This window comes from Rhinopithecus roxellana, chromosome 17 (genome assembly GCF_007565055.1).
Source record: "Rhinopithecus roxellana isolate Shanxi Qingling chromosome 17, ASM756505v1, whole genome shotgun sequence".
NCBI classification, from domain to species: domain Eukaryota; kingdom Metazoa; phylum Chordata; class Mammalia; order Primates; family Cercopithecidae; genus Rhinopithecus; species Rhinopithecus roxellana.
The window spans coordinates 5,198,330-5,213,880 of record NC_044565.1 but is presented as its reverse complement, the minus strand read 5'-3'; the positions used below and the strand labels follow the sequence as shown (position 1 = coordinate 5,213,880).

Below are 15,551 nucleotides of genomic sequence, written 5' to 3'. Positions count from 1 at the left end.
CAGGCGCCTGTAGTCCCAGCTACTCGGGAGACTGAGGCAGGAGAATGGCATGAACCTGGGAGGCGGAGCTTGCAGTGAGCCAAGATTGAGCCACTGCACTCCAGCCTGGGTGACAGAGCAAGACTCCGTCTCAAAAAAAAAAAAGTGTGTGTGTGTATAGGATTTAATATATATATTATATATAATATATAATAAATACATTAAATCCTATAGAAAACAAAACATAGACTTAGAAATTATCCATTTTTTTTTTTTTTTTTGAGACGGAGTCTCACTCTGTCCCCCAGGCTGGAGTGCAGTGGCGTGATCTCGGCTCACCGCAAGCTCCGCCTCCCGGGTTCACACCATTCTCCTGCCTCAGCCTCCTGAGTAGCTGGGACTACAGGTGCCCGCCACCGTGCCTGGCTAATTTTTTTTTGTATTTTTAGTAGAGATGGGGTTTCACCGTGGTCTCAATCTCCCGACCTTGTGATCTGCCCACCTTGGCCTCCCAAAGTGCTGGGATTACAGGCGTGAGCCACCCTGCCTGGCCCACATGTTTACCTTTATTGAGATCTTTATTTCTTCTTAACAGCTTTGAGTTACCATCTAGTGTCCTTTCATTTCAACCTACAGGACTTCCTTGAGCATTTCTTGCAGGGCAGGTCTAGTAGTAACAGACTCCCTCAGCTTTTGTTTATCTGGGAATATCTTATTTTCTTCCTCACATGTGAAGGATAGTTTTGCTGGATATAGGATTCTTTGTTGCCAGTTGTTTTTTCTTTTTCTTTTAACACTTTATTATTTTTATTATTATTATTTTTATTTTTGAGAGGATACCTTGCTCTGTTGCCCAGGCTGGAGTGCAATGGCACAATCTCGGCTCACCACAACCCCTGCCTCTCAGGTTCAAGCAATTCTCCTGGCTCAGCTTCCTGAGTAGCTTGGATTATAGGCGCCTGCCACCAGGCCCAGCTAATTTTTGTATTTTTATAGAGACATGGTTTCAGCATGTTGGCCAGGCTGATCTCAAACTCCTGACCTCAGGTGATCTGCCCACCTTGGCCTCTCAAAGTGCTGGGATTACAGGCATGAGCCACTTCTTTTAGTACTTTAAATATATTGGCCCTCTGCCTTCTGGCCTCCAAGTTTCTGATGAAAAAACCTGCTTGTCATTTTTTTTTTTTTTTTTTTTTTTTTTTGAGACGGAGTCTCACTGTGTCACCCAGGCTGGAGTGCTGTGGCCGGATCTCGGCTCACTGCAAGCTCCACCTCCCGGGTTCATGCCATTCTCCTGCCTCAGCCTCCCGAGTAACGGAGACTACAGGCGCCTGCCACCTCGCCCGGCTAGTGTTTTGTATTTTTTTTTTTTTAGTAGAGATGGGGTTTCACCGGGTTAGCCAGGATGATCTCGATCTCCTGACCTCATGATCTGCCCGTCTCGGCCTCCCACAGTGCTGGGATTACAGGCTTGAGCCACCGCGCCCGGCTGCTTGTCATTTTATTGAGGATCCCTTGTATGTGACAAGTTGCTTCCCTCTTGCTGCTTTCAGGATTATCTCTAACTTTGTGTTTCAAAAGTTTGACTATAATGTGTCTCAGTGTGGGTCTCTGAGTTCATTTTACTTGGAGTTACTCGAGCTGCTTGGATGTTTATATGCATGTCTTCATCAAATTTGGGAAGTATTCCGCCATTATTTCTTCAAACATAGTCATGTGCTGCATAATGACATTTTGGTCATTGATGAACTGCATATATGATGGTGGTCCTCAAAGATTATAATACTGTATTTTTACTGTACTTTTTGTGTTTATATGTACTTAGATACAAAAATACTTACCATTGTGTTATAATTGCCTAAGTATTAAATACGGTAACATGCTGTACACATTTGTAGCCTCGGAGCAATAAGTTATATACCCTATGGTTTAGGTATACAGTAGCTATACCTTGTAGGCTTGTATAAGAACTCTCAGCCGGGCGCGGTGGCTCAAGCCTGTAATCCCAGCACTTTGGGAGGCCGAGACGGGCAGATCACGAGGTCAGGAGATCGAGACCATCCTGGCTAACACGGTGAAACCCCATCTCTACTAAAAACTACAAAAAACTAGCCGGGCGACGTGGCGGCGCCTGTAGTCCCAGCTACTCGGGAGGCTGAGACAGGAGAATGGCCTGAACCCGGGAGGCGGAGCTTGCAGTGAGCTGAGATCCGGCCACAGCACTCCAGCCTGGGTGACAGAGCGAGACTCCGTCTCAAAAAAAAAAAAAGAACTCTCTATGATGTTCACACAATGATGAAATCACATTAGGATGTATTTCTCAGAACACATTTTTGTTGTTAAGTGATGCATGACTGTATTCTCTCTGCCTCTTTCTCTTTCTTCTCTTTCTGAGGTACCCAAAATGTGTATGTTGGCCCATTTGATGGTGTCCCACAGGTCCCTTAGTCTCTGTTCATTTTTTTTGCTTTTGAGACAGGGTCTCACTCTGTCACCCAGGCTGGAGTGCAGTGGCACAGTCACAGCTCACTGCAACTTTGACCTCCTTGGCTCAAGCAGTCCTCCCTCCTCAGCCTCCTGAGTAGCTTGGACTATAGGTCTGTGCCACCATGCCTGGCTAATTTTTGTTTTTGTTTTTATTTCTTGTAGAGACAAGGTTTTGCTAAACATGTTGCCCAGGCTGGTCTTGAACTCCTGGGATCAAGTGACCCACCTGCCTCAGCCTCCCAAGGTTCTGGGATTACAGGTGTGCGCCACCATGCCTGGCCTTTTTGTTAATATTTCCATTTCATTCATACATTATTTTCTTGACTTCTTCCATGTCTTCCTTTAGTGCTTGAGTTCTTTAAGATAATCGTTTTAAGTCTTTGTCTAGTAGCCATGCCATTAAGGTTATTTTTAGGGAAAATTTCTTTTTTTTTTTTTTTAGACGGAGTCTCAGTCTGTCTCCCAGGCTGGAGTGCAGTGGCATGATCTTGGCTTACTGCAACCTCTGCCTCCTGGTTTTAAGTGATTCTCCTGCCTTAGCCTTCCAAGTAGCTGAGATTACAGGCGCCCTCCACCACATTAGGATAATTTTTGTATTTTTGGTAGAGACAGGGTTTCACCATGTTGGCCAGGCTGGTCTCAAACTCCTGACCTCAGGTGATCTGCCTGCCTCGGCCTCCCGAAGTGTTGGGATTGTATGTGTGAGCCACCACGCCCAGCTTTTCTGAGAGAGTTTCTGTTGATTTATTTTTGTTTTCCTTTGAATTGGCCATACTTTCCTGTTTCTTTGTATGCCTTATGAACTTTTGTTGAAAACTGGACGTTTGAATCTAATAATGTGGTAACTCTGGAAATCAGACTCTCCTTCTTCCCCAGGGCTTGCTGGGTTTTGTTTGTTTTCTTTTCTACTGTTGTAGGCTGTCTCTGTTCCAAGGCTCAGCTGGGGTATAAACTTAAGGTCTTCTTGGGACCCTTCTGAGCTTTTCTTTGGCATTTATGGTCACTTTCTAATTTCCCCAGTATATACAGTTGTTTTGAATGTCCTAGTCTTTCATGTTTGGCTCCTAAGAAGAGAAAAAGAAAAACATTCAGAGGGAAAAAAGGCACTAGCTCTTTAAATCCCTGGAAGTCACGTCAGTCAGAGGGGGAGGGGCTTGCAACAATGTGGGGAGGAGCCATGACAACAGCTCCTGCTGCTTTGTCTGCCCCTCAGGATCCATTGCTGCTTAACAAGTGACCACAAACTTCATGACTATCTTATCATCTGGCCGTTTTTGTGGGTCAGGAGTCCTGGCACAGTCTAAATGGATCCTCTGGCTCAGCACCTCTTACAAGGCTAATGCCAAGGTGTTTTAGCCAGGGCTGCATTCTCATCTCAAGGACTGACTGGGGAAGGATGCACCTGCAAGCTCCCGTACTTGTTGATGAAATTCAGTTCCTTGCGGGCAGTTGGGCTGAGGGTCCCCATGTCTTGCTAGCTGTCAGTCTTGCTGCATGAGCCTCTGCCCAGGACATCTTGCAACATGGCAGCCTAATTCATCAAAGCCTGCAGGGGAGTCTGCCATCAGGACAAAGGTAGCAATCTTATGTAACATAATTACGGGAATGACGGACATACCATTATCTTTGCTGTGTTCTCTTGGTGAGAAGCAAGTCACAGGACCCACCCACACTCAAGGGGAAAGAATTACACAAGGCATGAATACCAGGCGCAAGAATACCCGGGGCCAGTATAGAGCTTTCTCCCACAGCACCATAAATCAGTCACTGATTCAAAGAATATACTACATCCCATAAGATACAATGATATATTCTCAGGATACAATCTCCCAACTGGCACTGCAACGAGGTCTTAAGGCCACTAAACCATTCTATCACGCCAGCTGCCTCTAGAGCCAGGACACCTAGTAAGACCAGTGCATTCCATGGGCAAGAAGTTAGCTGGAAAATAAGTTCTTTAGTCAGCATCAATGTTGTGTATGTTACCGTGATGTGGAATAAATATTTAATTTAATTTATTTATTTATTGAGATAGAGTCTTGCTCTGTCCCCAGGCTGGAGTACAATGGCGTGATCTTGGCTCACTGAAACCTCCGCCTCCTGAGTTCAAGCAATTCTTGTGCCTCGGCCTCCCAAGTAGCTGGGATTACAGGTGCCCGCTACCACGCCAGGCTAATTTTTGTATTTTTAGTAGAGACCGGGTTTCATCATGTTGGCCAGACTGGTCTGTGGTTGGCACTCCTTACCTCAAGTGATCCACCTGCCTTGGCCTCCCAAAGTGCTGGGATTACAGGTGTGAGCCACTGTGCCTGGCTGGAATAGATATTTTATAAATTCATGGTGGCATGGGCAAAATCATTGCCATCAAGAACAAATTCATATCTAGAATCAATTCCTCCAGTGAGGACACACAGTGCCCCTTCATGATGGAAAGGGTTCAGTGTGGTCAGGCTGCTGGCAGGTGGCTGAGTCCCCAGAAGTGGAGCTATGCTGGGGGCTCAGTGTCCATCTCTGCTGCTGGAAGTTTCAGCATTCAGTGGTGGCAGCCTTTGGGGGAGGAAGATCTATATTGCAGAGCCCATGCAAAGCCCCCATCTCTGCTGCTGCTCATTGATAAAGCATGAAGGTGGCTGGAAAGTGTGACTGCCATCCATAGTGCATGGCGTCATCCTCCTGATGATCCCTCTTGGTACGTCTCCCCCCCCCAGAATGCATGACTCTGGTGGACATTTGCAAAGGTGCACAACATCTTCACATTCTGTGCTGTTCACCCACATCCTCTTTCCCAGATGTCCTTCTTACCAATCTTCCAAGCCTGCTCTTTTTGGTATCTAGCCAAACCGTTAACTACCACCAGGAACAAAGTCAATATGTTCTTCCATGGATTTCTTAGTCTCGACAAAATGGACAACAAAATTCACCGCTCAAAGTGCTTCTCATTGCCAGGCACACTCCTGACTTAAGGCTGGAGCTCAGTACACCACGAGGGACTGTCTGAGAACCAGGGCTGCTTTTCCTTCCTTGTCAGTCAGGTGACTGTGAGGAGCTTCCCGTGATGCCATTGGTGTGGATCAAGAGGGAGGAGGTGATGGAGGAGCACTCCGTGTCACAGGCATCTGAGCTGCCAGGACCTTTGCAAACCCAGTTTCTTATGTTTCATCTTCATTCGATGATGAATTGCTGGTACACACGCCCAGCCTCATGGCTTGGTGGGTCTGGTACCATCAGTTCATGATGACTATCCCAAATTGTGTAGTTATTGGATGTCTTGTGATTAGGCATCAGTGCTTGCCAGGGCCCCATAGCAAACCAGAGTTTGTTTCTCAAAAGAAGAATAGCTTAGGCTCACGCCTGTAATCCCAGCACTTTGGGAAGCTGAGGCAGGAGGATTGCTTGAGCCCAGGAGTTTCAGACCAGCCTGGGCAATGCAGTGAGACACTGTCTTTACTAAAAAAATTAAAAAAAAAAAAAAAACAAAAAAACAGCTGGGTGTGGTGGTGCACACTTTTAGTCCTAGCCACTTGGGAGGCTGAGACAAGAGGACTGCTTGAGCATTGGGAGGTCAAGGCTGCAGTAAGCTGTGATTGCACCACTGCTCTCCAGCCTGGGTGACAGAATAGCACCCTGTCTTAAAAAAAAAAAAAAAAAAAAAAAAAAAAAAAAAAAAAAGTTTTATGCACAAGAGGGCATGACTTTGCTCTAAAACTCTAGGGTTCTGTGCTGGGATTTTCTTACTGGGTTTCTCCAGAAGCTTCAAACAGTATTCATATGTGCAACTGACAGTCTGAGTGTCACTGATCTATTGGGTCGTAAGGCTCAAGTGGTAAAGCAGGTGGCATTGAATGCTGGCCTTACTGCACAGCCTTTTCTTGCCCAGGGGCCAACTCAAAGCCAGCAGACCATGAACTACTTAGTGAAATGGGTTGGAGGGTTCCAGTGTTGCCTTTGAAAAAGCACATAGGCCTGCAGAGATGCCTGGTTTATAGTGGCAGGTAGTGTAAGGTACACCATGTGTCTTTCATCTTAAATTTTTTTGTTTTTTTTAGAGATGGCATCTCACTGTGTCACCCACTCTGGAGTGGCATGATCATAGCTCATTGCAGCCTAGAACTCCTGGTCTCAAGCAATTCTCGCACCTCAGCCTTTTGAGTAGCTGGGATTTTACAGGTCACTGTGCCTAGTGTATTTCATCTTTTAGGCGATATTTTTTTTTTTTTTTGAGACAGAGTCTCGCTCTGTCGCCCAGGCTGGAGTGCAGTGGCCGGATCTCAGCTCACTGCAAGCTCCGCCTCCCAGGTTTACGCCATTCTCCTACCTCAACCTCCCAAGTAGCTGGGACTACAGGAGCCCGCCACCTCGCCCGGCTAGTTTTTTTTGTATTTTTTTTAGTAGAGACGGGAGTTCACTGGGTTAGCCAGGGTGGTCTCGATCTCCTGACCTCATGATCCGCCCGTCTCAGCCTCCCAAAGTGCTGGGATGACAGGCGTGAGCCACCGCGCCCGGCCAAGGTGATATTGTAACATGCCCCATTCCTAGAAACTTCACTGACATTGTAGGACCCTGAATTTTCATGGTTTGCATGAAAATGTCATTTCTTACTCAGGCATCCAAGATATTTGCTACTGTGTGTTCACTTAGTCCAATCAGGATAAGTTCACCAATACAGTGTGTCAGTTCATGCTTGTGGGGGTCAAGCCAATCAAGATCTCTGGATTAGATTACCTCAGAGAGCGGCAGCGCTGACCCAGCAGTGAGACAGCAATGCGAGGCTGTTTCGTCAGCCCTATTAAGTAAAAGCAAACTATTTCTGGTTATTCTTGCAAATTATTATTTTTTCACATTCTAAAAGGCAAAACAGGCTGGGCGCAGTGGCTCATGCCTGTAATCCCTACACTTTGGGAGGCCAAGGCGGGTGGATCACCTGAGGTCAGGAGTTCGAGGCCAGCCTGACCAACATAGAGAAACTCCGTCTCTACTAAAAATACAAAATTAGCTGGGCATGGTGGCACATGCCTGTAGTGCTAGCTACTCGGGTAGCTGAGGCAGGAGAATCGCTTGAACCTGTGAGGCGGAGGTTGTGGTAAGCCGAGATTGCGCCACTGCACTCCAGCCTGGCAACAGAGCGAGACTCCATATTAAAAAAAAAAAAAAAAAAAAGATGAAATATTTTATCTGGGTGAAGGGATGATTTAACTCATGAAACTCGAGAACGCAAGAACAACAAAAATAATTTCCTTGAACATTTTCAGCTAGAATGACCATTATGTAGCCATTATGTAGGCATTCTCCTACATAAAACATTATTATTTTCCCACTACTCCAAAGGAATCCAATAAATAATTTTACAGTGAAGGGGCCTGGATCAAAACTGAAAGTGACACCTGGCCCCCGACAAACATGAATCACAGGTCCCTGTGCAGGTCCCAGCGTCCAGTCCTCCAAGAACCAGCACTGCTGGAGCCTGGCTGTGGTTTCTTCCTTCCCCGATGGGACCAGCTGGAGGTTCACAGAGGCCAAAGATGACAACACGAGAGGTGGTCAAAACCAAGGTTTCCTTGCGCTTCCTTTGTCTTCTTCCATGGCCTGGCCTGAGTGCTGCAGCTGGGCCCCAGGAGACGAGCTGGAGAGCATCTGCTGTGCCCGCCATGCCAAGAAGAGCTCCGGTGGGCTTTCTCCATAGCAGTTCTTCGCGATGGCATCCCAGTCGGTGGGATGAGGCTCTGGGATGAGGTCCTGCATTTGGCTGGACATGACTCATTACTGATCTTCGACTGCCATGAAGAGGTTCTGGAACACCATGATGCTCCAGGAGAAGCTGCTGGCTGGGCTGTAGGCAGCAAGAGACATAGCCAGCAGCCATCACAGCAGTACTGCTTCACACTAGGGATGTGGACGTTACAGCCCTTCACCAGCAAATCCCTCCTCTCACAAACGTAGCCTGGTTCATCCATGATGGGGAGCTTCCCTTGAACAGAGTTCCAGCACTGATTGCTCAGGCGACTGCTACTGCCCAGGTTAACCTGCACTTTCCATGGGCTGGGCTGGTCGTGGTCTTGAGCCTGGAGGAGAGTCCTATGTCTCACTCCCTCTCTTCCTGCCTGAAGGTGCTGCTGAGGACATGGATGAGGATAGCCTGGACAAGGGCCCCACATGCCCAGCAGCCCCATCCTTGTGAATTATTACAGGAAGAAAAGCATTTTCCAGCCAGTGGCTCACTCCAGGTGCCAGGGGTCATGTTGACTTGCTCCAGAAAATATATCACATCTGTAGCAGCAGGTGCAGTTGGAATAGAAACCTGCTGAGCTTTGTGAAAATCCACAGACGTTCTCCATGGATGCCCGCCTTCCACCTTGCCCAGCTAGGGAGTCAAGTGGGGCTGTGCTGGAGATCACCAGCCCTGCATCTTTCACATCTTTTGGGGGTAGCACTAACCTTGGCAGTTTCACCAGACATGCAGATTTGAGTTCATTAACCTGGCAGGAAAGACAAATTGCAGGACTTCCATTTAACTTCTTATAGCATGACAGCAAAAACCCTGTGGGTCGCAGAGCTGATGTGAGGATGCTGCCAGTTTCTCAGATGTCTTTTTAGCTACACACTCAGGAACTTTTACAAAGTGACCACAAGTAGGCTCTGCAGAACTCCCAGGCCCAGCTTGAGATGAACTTGGACCACAATTGCATGATCCCTGACTGTCAGCTGCCACTTTAACTGGTGGACCACCATGGTGTTTTGGGGCCCCAGAATTTGGCACTCACCAAAATCAGTGTTCTGTGGGCCCTGAAAGCGCAGGAGGTCGCCCTTGTCTGGAGCACCCAACTGAAGGGGTAGTGGCTCCCTTGGGGAGGGCTGGGAGGGCAAGTCCTGAGCACCTGAGAGCCCAGGGAGCCTGGCTTTCTTGTCAACCACAGGTGAGGACAAGCACAGGAACACAACCAAATCAGCTGCACAACTGTATCTTTTAGGGTCTGTCTCCTGGCACGTTCTGGTGCCAAGTACTGCATCTATCAGAGTACAGTCAGGAAACAGAAAACTTACTACCTTTAAGTATTTAAAATTGTAGGGCTTGCACGGTGGCTTATGCCTGTAATCCCAGCTCTTTGGGAGGCTGAGTCAGGTGGATCGCTGGAGCGCAGGAGTTCAAGGCCAGCCTGGGCAACATGGTGAGATCTCATCTCTACAAAACAAACAAACAAACAGAAAACCCGGGCGTTGATAGTGGCAGGCGCCTGTAGTCCCAGCTTCTGGGGAGGTTGAGGTGGGAGGATCGGTTGAGCCTGGGAGCTGAGGCTGCAGTGAACCCTGAGCGTGACACTGCAGTCCAGCCTGGGCGACAGAGCCTGTGTCCAAAATAAATACAATAAATACTAAAGTTTTTATGAAGAATGGTCAAACAGCAGTTATAAGTCTAAAGTAACAAGAGCTCCCTGAGCTCCCACGGAGATGATTCCGGAAGTAGCGATGCCCGAGTGGGAGCAGAGGAGCAGCGGGGGTTTTCTGCGCTCTGCGCGGCGGGGCCCTCACAGGAGCCGGTCATCGCCGCGCAGGCGGGCCCGGGAGAGCCGGGGCGCGGCCCAGCGTGGTGGCATGGGGCCGACTTTGGACTTAGGAAGACTTCGCGGGGTGGGACCAGCTGCCGAGCGCAGGAGCAGCGTGGCCGGGACCTCTCGGTGCACGCCGAGGACCGTCAGGGAGGCGCGCGGGCCCCGAAGACCCAGCCTGAACCAGGGCGTCAATGCGGGTTTCGCCAGGAGCAGCAGAGCGCGGAGCGGAGACTCCGGGGGCGTAGAGCCGGGTGGGGCTGGAGGTGGAACCGTCCCCGGAGCCGCGCGCCGGAGAAGGGACCCAGAGCATCTCTCGCGGGCGCCCCGCTCCTCCGGCTTCCCACGCCACGCTTTATCCCCGAGGCCCCGCGCCAGCCTCGTAGCTGGACGGCCTCCCGCCTCCCCTGGGAGTCCCGGAGACGCCCAGCCCCTGACTGCTGCTCCGCCCCGGGAAGCTGCGCGCCCACGGGATGCCTCCGACTCAGACCCTGTCTGCCCCACTGCTTTTGCTTTTCTGACCCAACTTTTGTTTTTTATGTATCCAAATCTTGTAATATATTTATCTATTTTTGAACAATTTGAACAATTACATATTAATAGCCATAATGACAACTCGGCCTGGCGGGGTAACTCACACCTGTACTCCCAGCAATTTAGGAGGCCTATACGGGAGGATTGCTTCAGCCTGGGAGTTTAAGACCAGCCTAGGCAGCAAAGTAAGACCCCAGCTCTACCAAAACCATTTTTAAAAAGCATTAGCTGTCTGTAGTGCCAGCTACTCTGGAGGCTGAGGTAGGAGGATCGCTTGAGCCCGGGGAGGTCAAGGCTGCAGTGATCTGAGATCGGGCCACTACACTCCAGCCCACAAACATGGAGTCTTATAGCTATATGTAAGGTTTTAAAAATTAAATTTCAAAAGAAAATAAATTTCAGGTGTTTTTTTTTTTTTTGCAGGAAGTGTTATAGGATCTGCAATAAAAAGCATAACATATATTAGTACAGAAATATATCCTAACATATATGATGTATACATTCTCTCTGTAGGACAGATATAAAGAAGAGTGGGATAGATATATTTCAAGGAGAGTAACACAGTGTATCACCTCTACTTATTGTAGAGCTTGTGTGTGTCTAAAAAGTGTGATTATGGGTGTCCAATCATTTATGGTATTTGTATCCCATTGGTAAAGTAAGAGTTTACTTTAAAATGTATCAATATACCAGAAATCTGATCCTTTGTAACTATTTAAACTTGTTAGGAAAAACTTTAGATGTCAGCATAGAAATACACCAGGCGTGGTGGTGGGTGCCTGTGATCCCAGCTACTCTGGAGGCTGAGGTGGAAGAATTGCTTGAACCCAGAAGGCAGTGGTTGCAGTGAGCTGAGATTGCGCCACTGCACTCCAGCCTGGGCAACAAGAGTGAAACTCCATCTCAAAAAAAAAAGAAAGAAAGAAAGAGGAAGGAAAGGAAGGAAGGAAAGGAAGGAAGGAAGGAAGGAAGGAAGGAAGGAAGGAAGGAAAAAAAGAAGAAAGTTTGAGGACCACAGTGTAGATGGCTGGGTGTTCAGAGCTCTACCCAGGAGCCAGGCCCTGTGTGGCCAGCTGTGCCCATCTGCCAGGCATGCACATCTCACTAGGCAGCCAGGGCACCCACTGCTTCCGAAAGCTTCCCAGGTCCTATCCACATGCCCTCATCAGTGTACTGCACTGTCAGGATCATCTCAGGGGTGTTGAGACCACCAAGCTCCCTGTGGACCAAACTGTGGCGCAGAAAGGACATGACAAGATGGGAAGATAGGCTGATGCCACTTGCATGGAGGGGCAGAGGGGCAAATTGCTTCTGGTGAATGTTGATTGAGGTAGGAAAAAATATTTACCAGATCAGTCGCTGCATAACAGGTGGTAAATTGATTTGTTTCATTAAGGAGAACACACTTGAAACAGCAGCTGCAAAAGGGGGGGTCACCTTCTGATTAAGCTGATAAGGATCTAGGCATTCCCCAAAGCCATCATTTTCTGTCTAAATAAAACTGAAGCATGAAGTCTCAGACTGTGCAATTAGCCTACGTAATCCTTTCTCCGACAGGCTGTTGTGGTAGGAAATTCACCACTGGACTCTCCTCCCCTCCCCCCTCCCCTCCTCCTCCCCTCCCCCCTCCCCATCCCTTCCCTCCTCTCCCCCCTCCTCTCCATCCCTTCCCTCCTCCTCTCCATCTCTTCTCTCCTCCCCATCCCTTCCCCCCTCACTCCCCCTCCCCCTCCCTCCCTGTCCCTCCCTGTCCCCCTCCCCCTCCCCCTCCTCTCCTCTTTTCCTTTTTTTTTCTTGCTTTGTCACCCAGGCTGGAGTGCAGTGGCACAATCTTGGCTCACTGCAACCTCTGCCTCCTGGTTCAAGCGATTCTCCTGCCTCAGCCTCCCAAGTAGCTAGGATTACAAGCGCCCACCACGATGCCTGGCTAATTTTTGTATTTTTAGTAGAGACGGGGTTTCACCATATTGGCCAGGCTGGTCTCAAACTCCTGACCTCATGATCTGCCCGCCTCAGCCTCCCAAAGTGCTGGGATTACAGGCGTGAGCCACAGCTCCTGGCCTGGCTTTTCTTCTAATGACGGTAGGACTATGATAATGGTAGTTAACATTTGTTGAATGCTTATTGTGTATGAGACCCTGCTCTAAGTATTTTATATTTATTAGCTGATATGGTTTGGTACCCTCCCAATCTCATATTGAAATATGATCCCCAATGTCAAACGTGGGGCCTGGTGGGAGGTGTTTGGGTCATAGGGGCGGATCTCTCATGAATAGTTTGGTGCCCTCCTCACCGTAATGAGTTCTCACTCTCTGAGCTCACAAGCTTGCACTAGAGCTGGTTGGTTAAACAGCCTGGCATCCATCCTGCTCCGCCACACGCCATGTGGCATACCTGCTTCTCCTTTACCTGCTACCATCAGTAAAGGCTTCCTGAGGCCTCCCCAGAAGCTGAGCAGACGCAGGTGCCATGCTTGTGCAGCCTGTCGAACCATTAGCCAAGTGAACCTCTTCTCTTTATGAATTACCCAGTCTCAGGTGTTCCTTTGTAGCAATGCAAAAACAGACTGACACATTAGCCAAGTGATCCTCCAAACAGAAACAACATCCACAAGCCCTAGAGGCAGGCAGAGTGGTTATTCCTTTTTTAACACATGAATACAGTGGGGGCTTAACCTGGTAATTCCGTTATACAAGATATGATAATTCATTTCAACAGAGTCACAAAAAGTCCCTCAAGCTTTGATTGGGAATTTAAAAATATTTAGCTGATCTGGAAATAGAAGGACGATTCTGATTCTGGGACTGTGCAGTTGTTTAAAGTTCTGTGTTCCTCTGATACTCTCAGCAGTCAGAGAACAGAGACAGGAAACATGCATTTCTATGGAGGGCCCACTAGAAGGACTTGGCAGCAGAGGATTCCACCTGCACAGGAAAGGTGGACAGCTACTGGGTAGCAGAAAAAAACGAACAAACCCTGACTCATAAAACCTGTAAGCAACTCCCCCAAATCAAAGGAAAAAGCTGCAGATCACAAATCATCCAATATTCCAGTATCCCAGTATTCAGAAATAACAAACGTGCAGACCAGGCGCAGTGGCTCCCGCCTTAAACCCCAGCACTCTGGGAAGTTGAGATGGAGGATCACTTGAGCCCAGGAGTTTGAGAGCAGCCTGGGCAATATGGTGAGATTCCGTCTCTCCAAAAAAAAAAAAAAAAATTGTGCCTGTAGTCCCAGCTCCCCAGGAGACTGAGGTGGGTGGATCACCTGAGCCTGGGGAGGTCAAGGCTGCAGTGAGCCGTGATGGCACCACTGCACTCCAGCCTCAGCAACAAAGCAAGACCCTGTCTCTAAAAAAAAAAAAAAACAACACAAAACAAACTGAAAAAAGAAATAACAAATGTGCAAACATTTGATGAATACTCCAAATATTTCTCTCTCCATTTTTACAGGGGTAAATTTCCATAATCATGAAGAGGCAGAAAGAGATGGAGAGAGAGAATTTTATAACAGCAGATATATTTTATACATTTCATTTTAAAAATAAAATGTTAAACTTAACAAATGAAAATAAACTAGTGAAGCTCAAGGAATTGCTGGATGCATAAAAATCTCTTTTAAAAATTGTGTACAAAAGAACATACATAATATATATGTGCCTTAGGACAACAGACTGTAAGAGCCCGCGTGTCACCAACACTATCGCATCCCTGCCCAACTCCGCTCCTCCCTGCAGATGAATCCACTCTTACAAATGTGTTCACCATTCCCTTACGTTTAAAATATAATTTTCAAAAAAGAAAATAAAAATTTCAAGAATCATATATATAGTCGTGCCAGGTTTGTTGGCTCATGTCTGTAATCCCAGCACTTTGGGAGGCCAAGGCGGGCAGATCCCTTGAGGTCCGAAGTTTGAGACCAGCGTGGCCAACATGGTAAAACCCCGTCTCTACCAAAAAATACAAAAATTAGCCAGGAATGGTGGTGCACGCCTGTAATCCCAGCTAACTTGGGAGGCTGAGGCAGGAGAATCACTTGAATCCTGGAGACTGAGGTTGCAGTGAGCCAAGATCACGCCACTGCACTCCAGCCTGGGAGACAGAGTAAGACCTTGTCTCAAAAAAAAAAAAATCTTATGTTTATGATTATATATAATCCTCTCATCCTCACCCAATCGGAGAAGTCTATCTTTACATTTTGCAAAATTACTGGATATGAAATGAGCCTCCGTGGTAATTTTAGTTTGCATTTCATGGAATGTGTTTTTTTTTTTTTTTTTTTTTTGGGCGGAGTCTCGCTCTGTGCCCAGGCTGGAGTGCAGTGGCGCGATCCTGGCTCACTGCAAGCTCCGCCTCCCGGGTTCACGGTTCACGACATTCTCCTGCCTCAGCCTCCCAAGTAGCTGGGACTACAGGCGCCCGCCACCATGCCCAGCTAATTGTTTTATATTTTTAGTACAGACAGGGTTTCACTGTGTTAGCCAGGATGGTCTTGATCTCCTGACTTCGTGAACCACCCACCTCGGCCTCCCAAAGTGCTGGGATTACAGGTGTGAGCCACTGTGCCCGGCGGAATGTGTTTTGAAAGGTTTATCAGCCAATCCTTTTTCCTGTTCTGGGAAATGCCTGTTCATCTCTCTGCCCATTGTTCTATGGATTACTTACCTGTTTCTTCGACGTACGCAGAAGTTCTTTAACAGGTATTATGTGCTGAAAAGTTCTTTTCCAAGTTTATATGGTTTTTCACTTTTGGTATGTTATTTGTAGATAAGGAGAAGTTTTACATTTTGACATAGTTTAGTAGTCTTTCCCTTTGTGGTATTTAAAAGTCCATATTTTAAAAGTCATCCCTTGTTTTATGTAGCTGTGGTTCATGTTCATGGCTCTTTAGGTGTCTGTTATGTACCTATAACATTACTGATTCATTCTACTGCTAGTAGACATTTGGATTATTTGTAGATTTTGGTTTTAAAAATAATACTAGCATGGATTTTCTTGCACATGTCTCCCA

General features: G+C 47.5%; 1 protein-coding gene and 1 pseudogene across 1 annotated transcript in view; one reads left to right on the top strand and one right to left on the bottom strand.

The window, feature by feature from the left end:
• IQANK1 (IQ motif and ankyrin repeat containing 1) overlaps nucleotides 1-15,551 on the top strand; it is a 64,315-nt gene that overhangs the window by 16,333 nt on the left and 32,431 nt on the right. The window lies entirely within an intron of this gene.
• On the bottom strand, nucleotides 7,895-10,320 carry LOC104679813 (annotated as a pseudogene).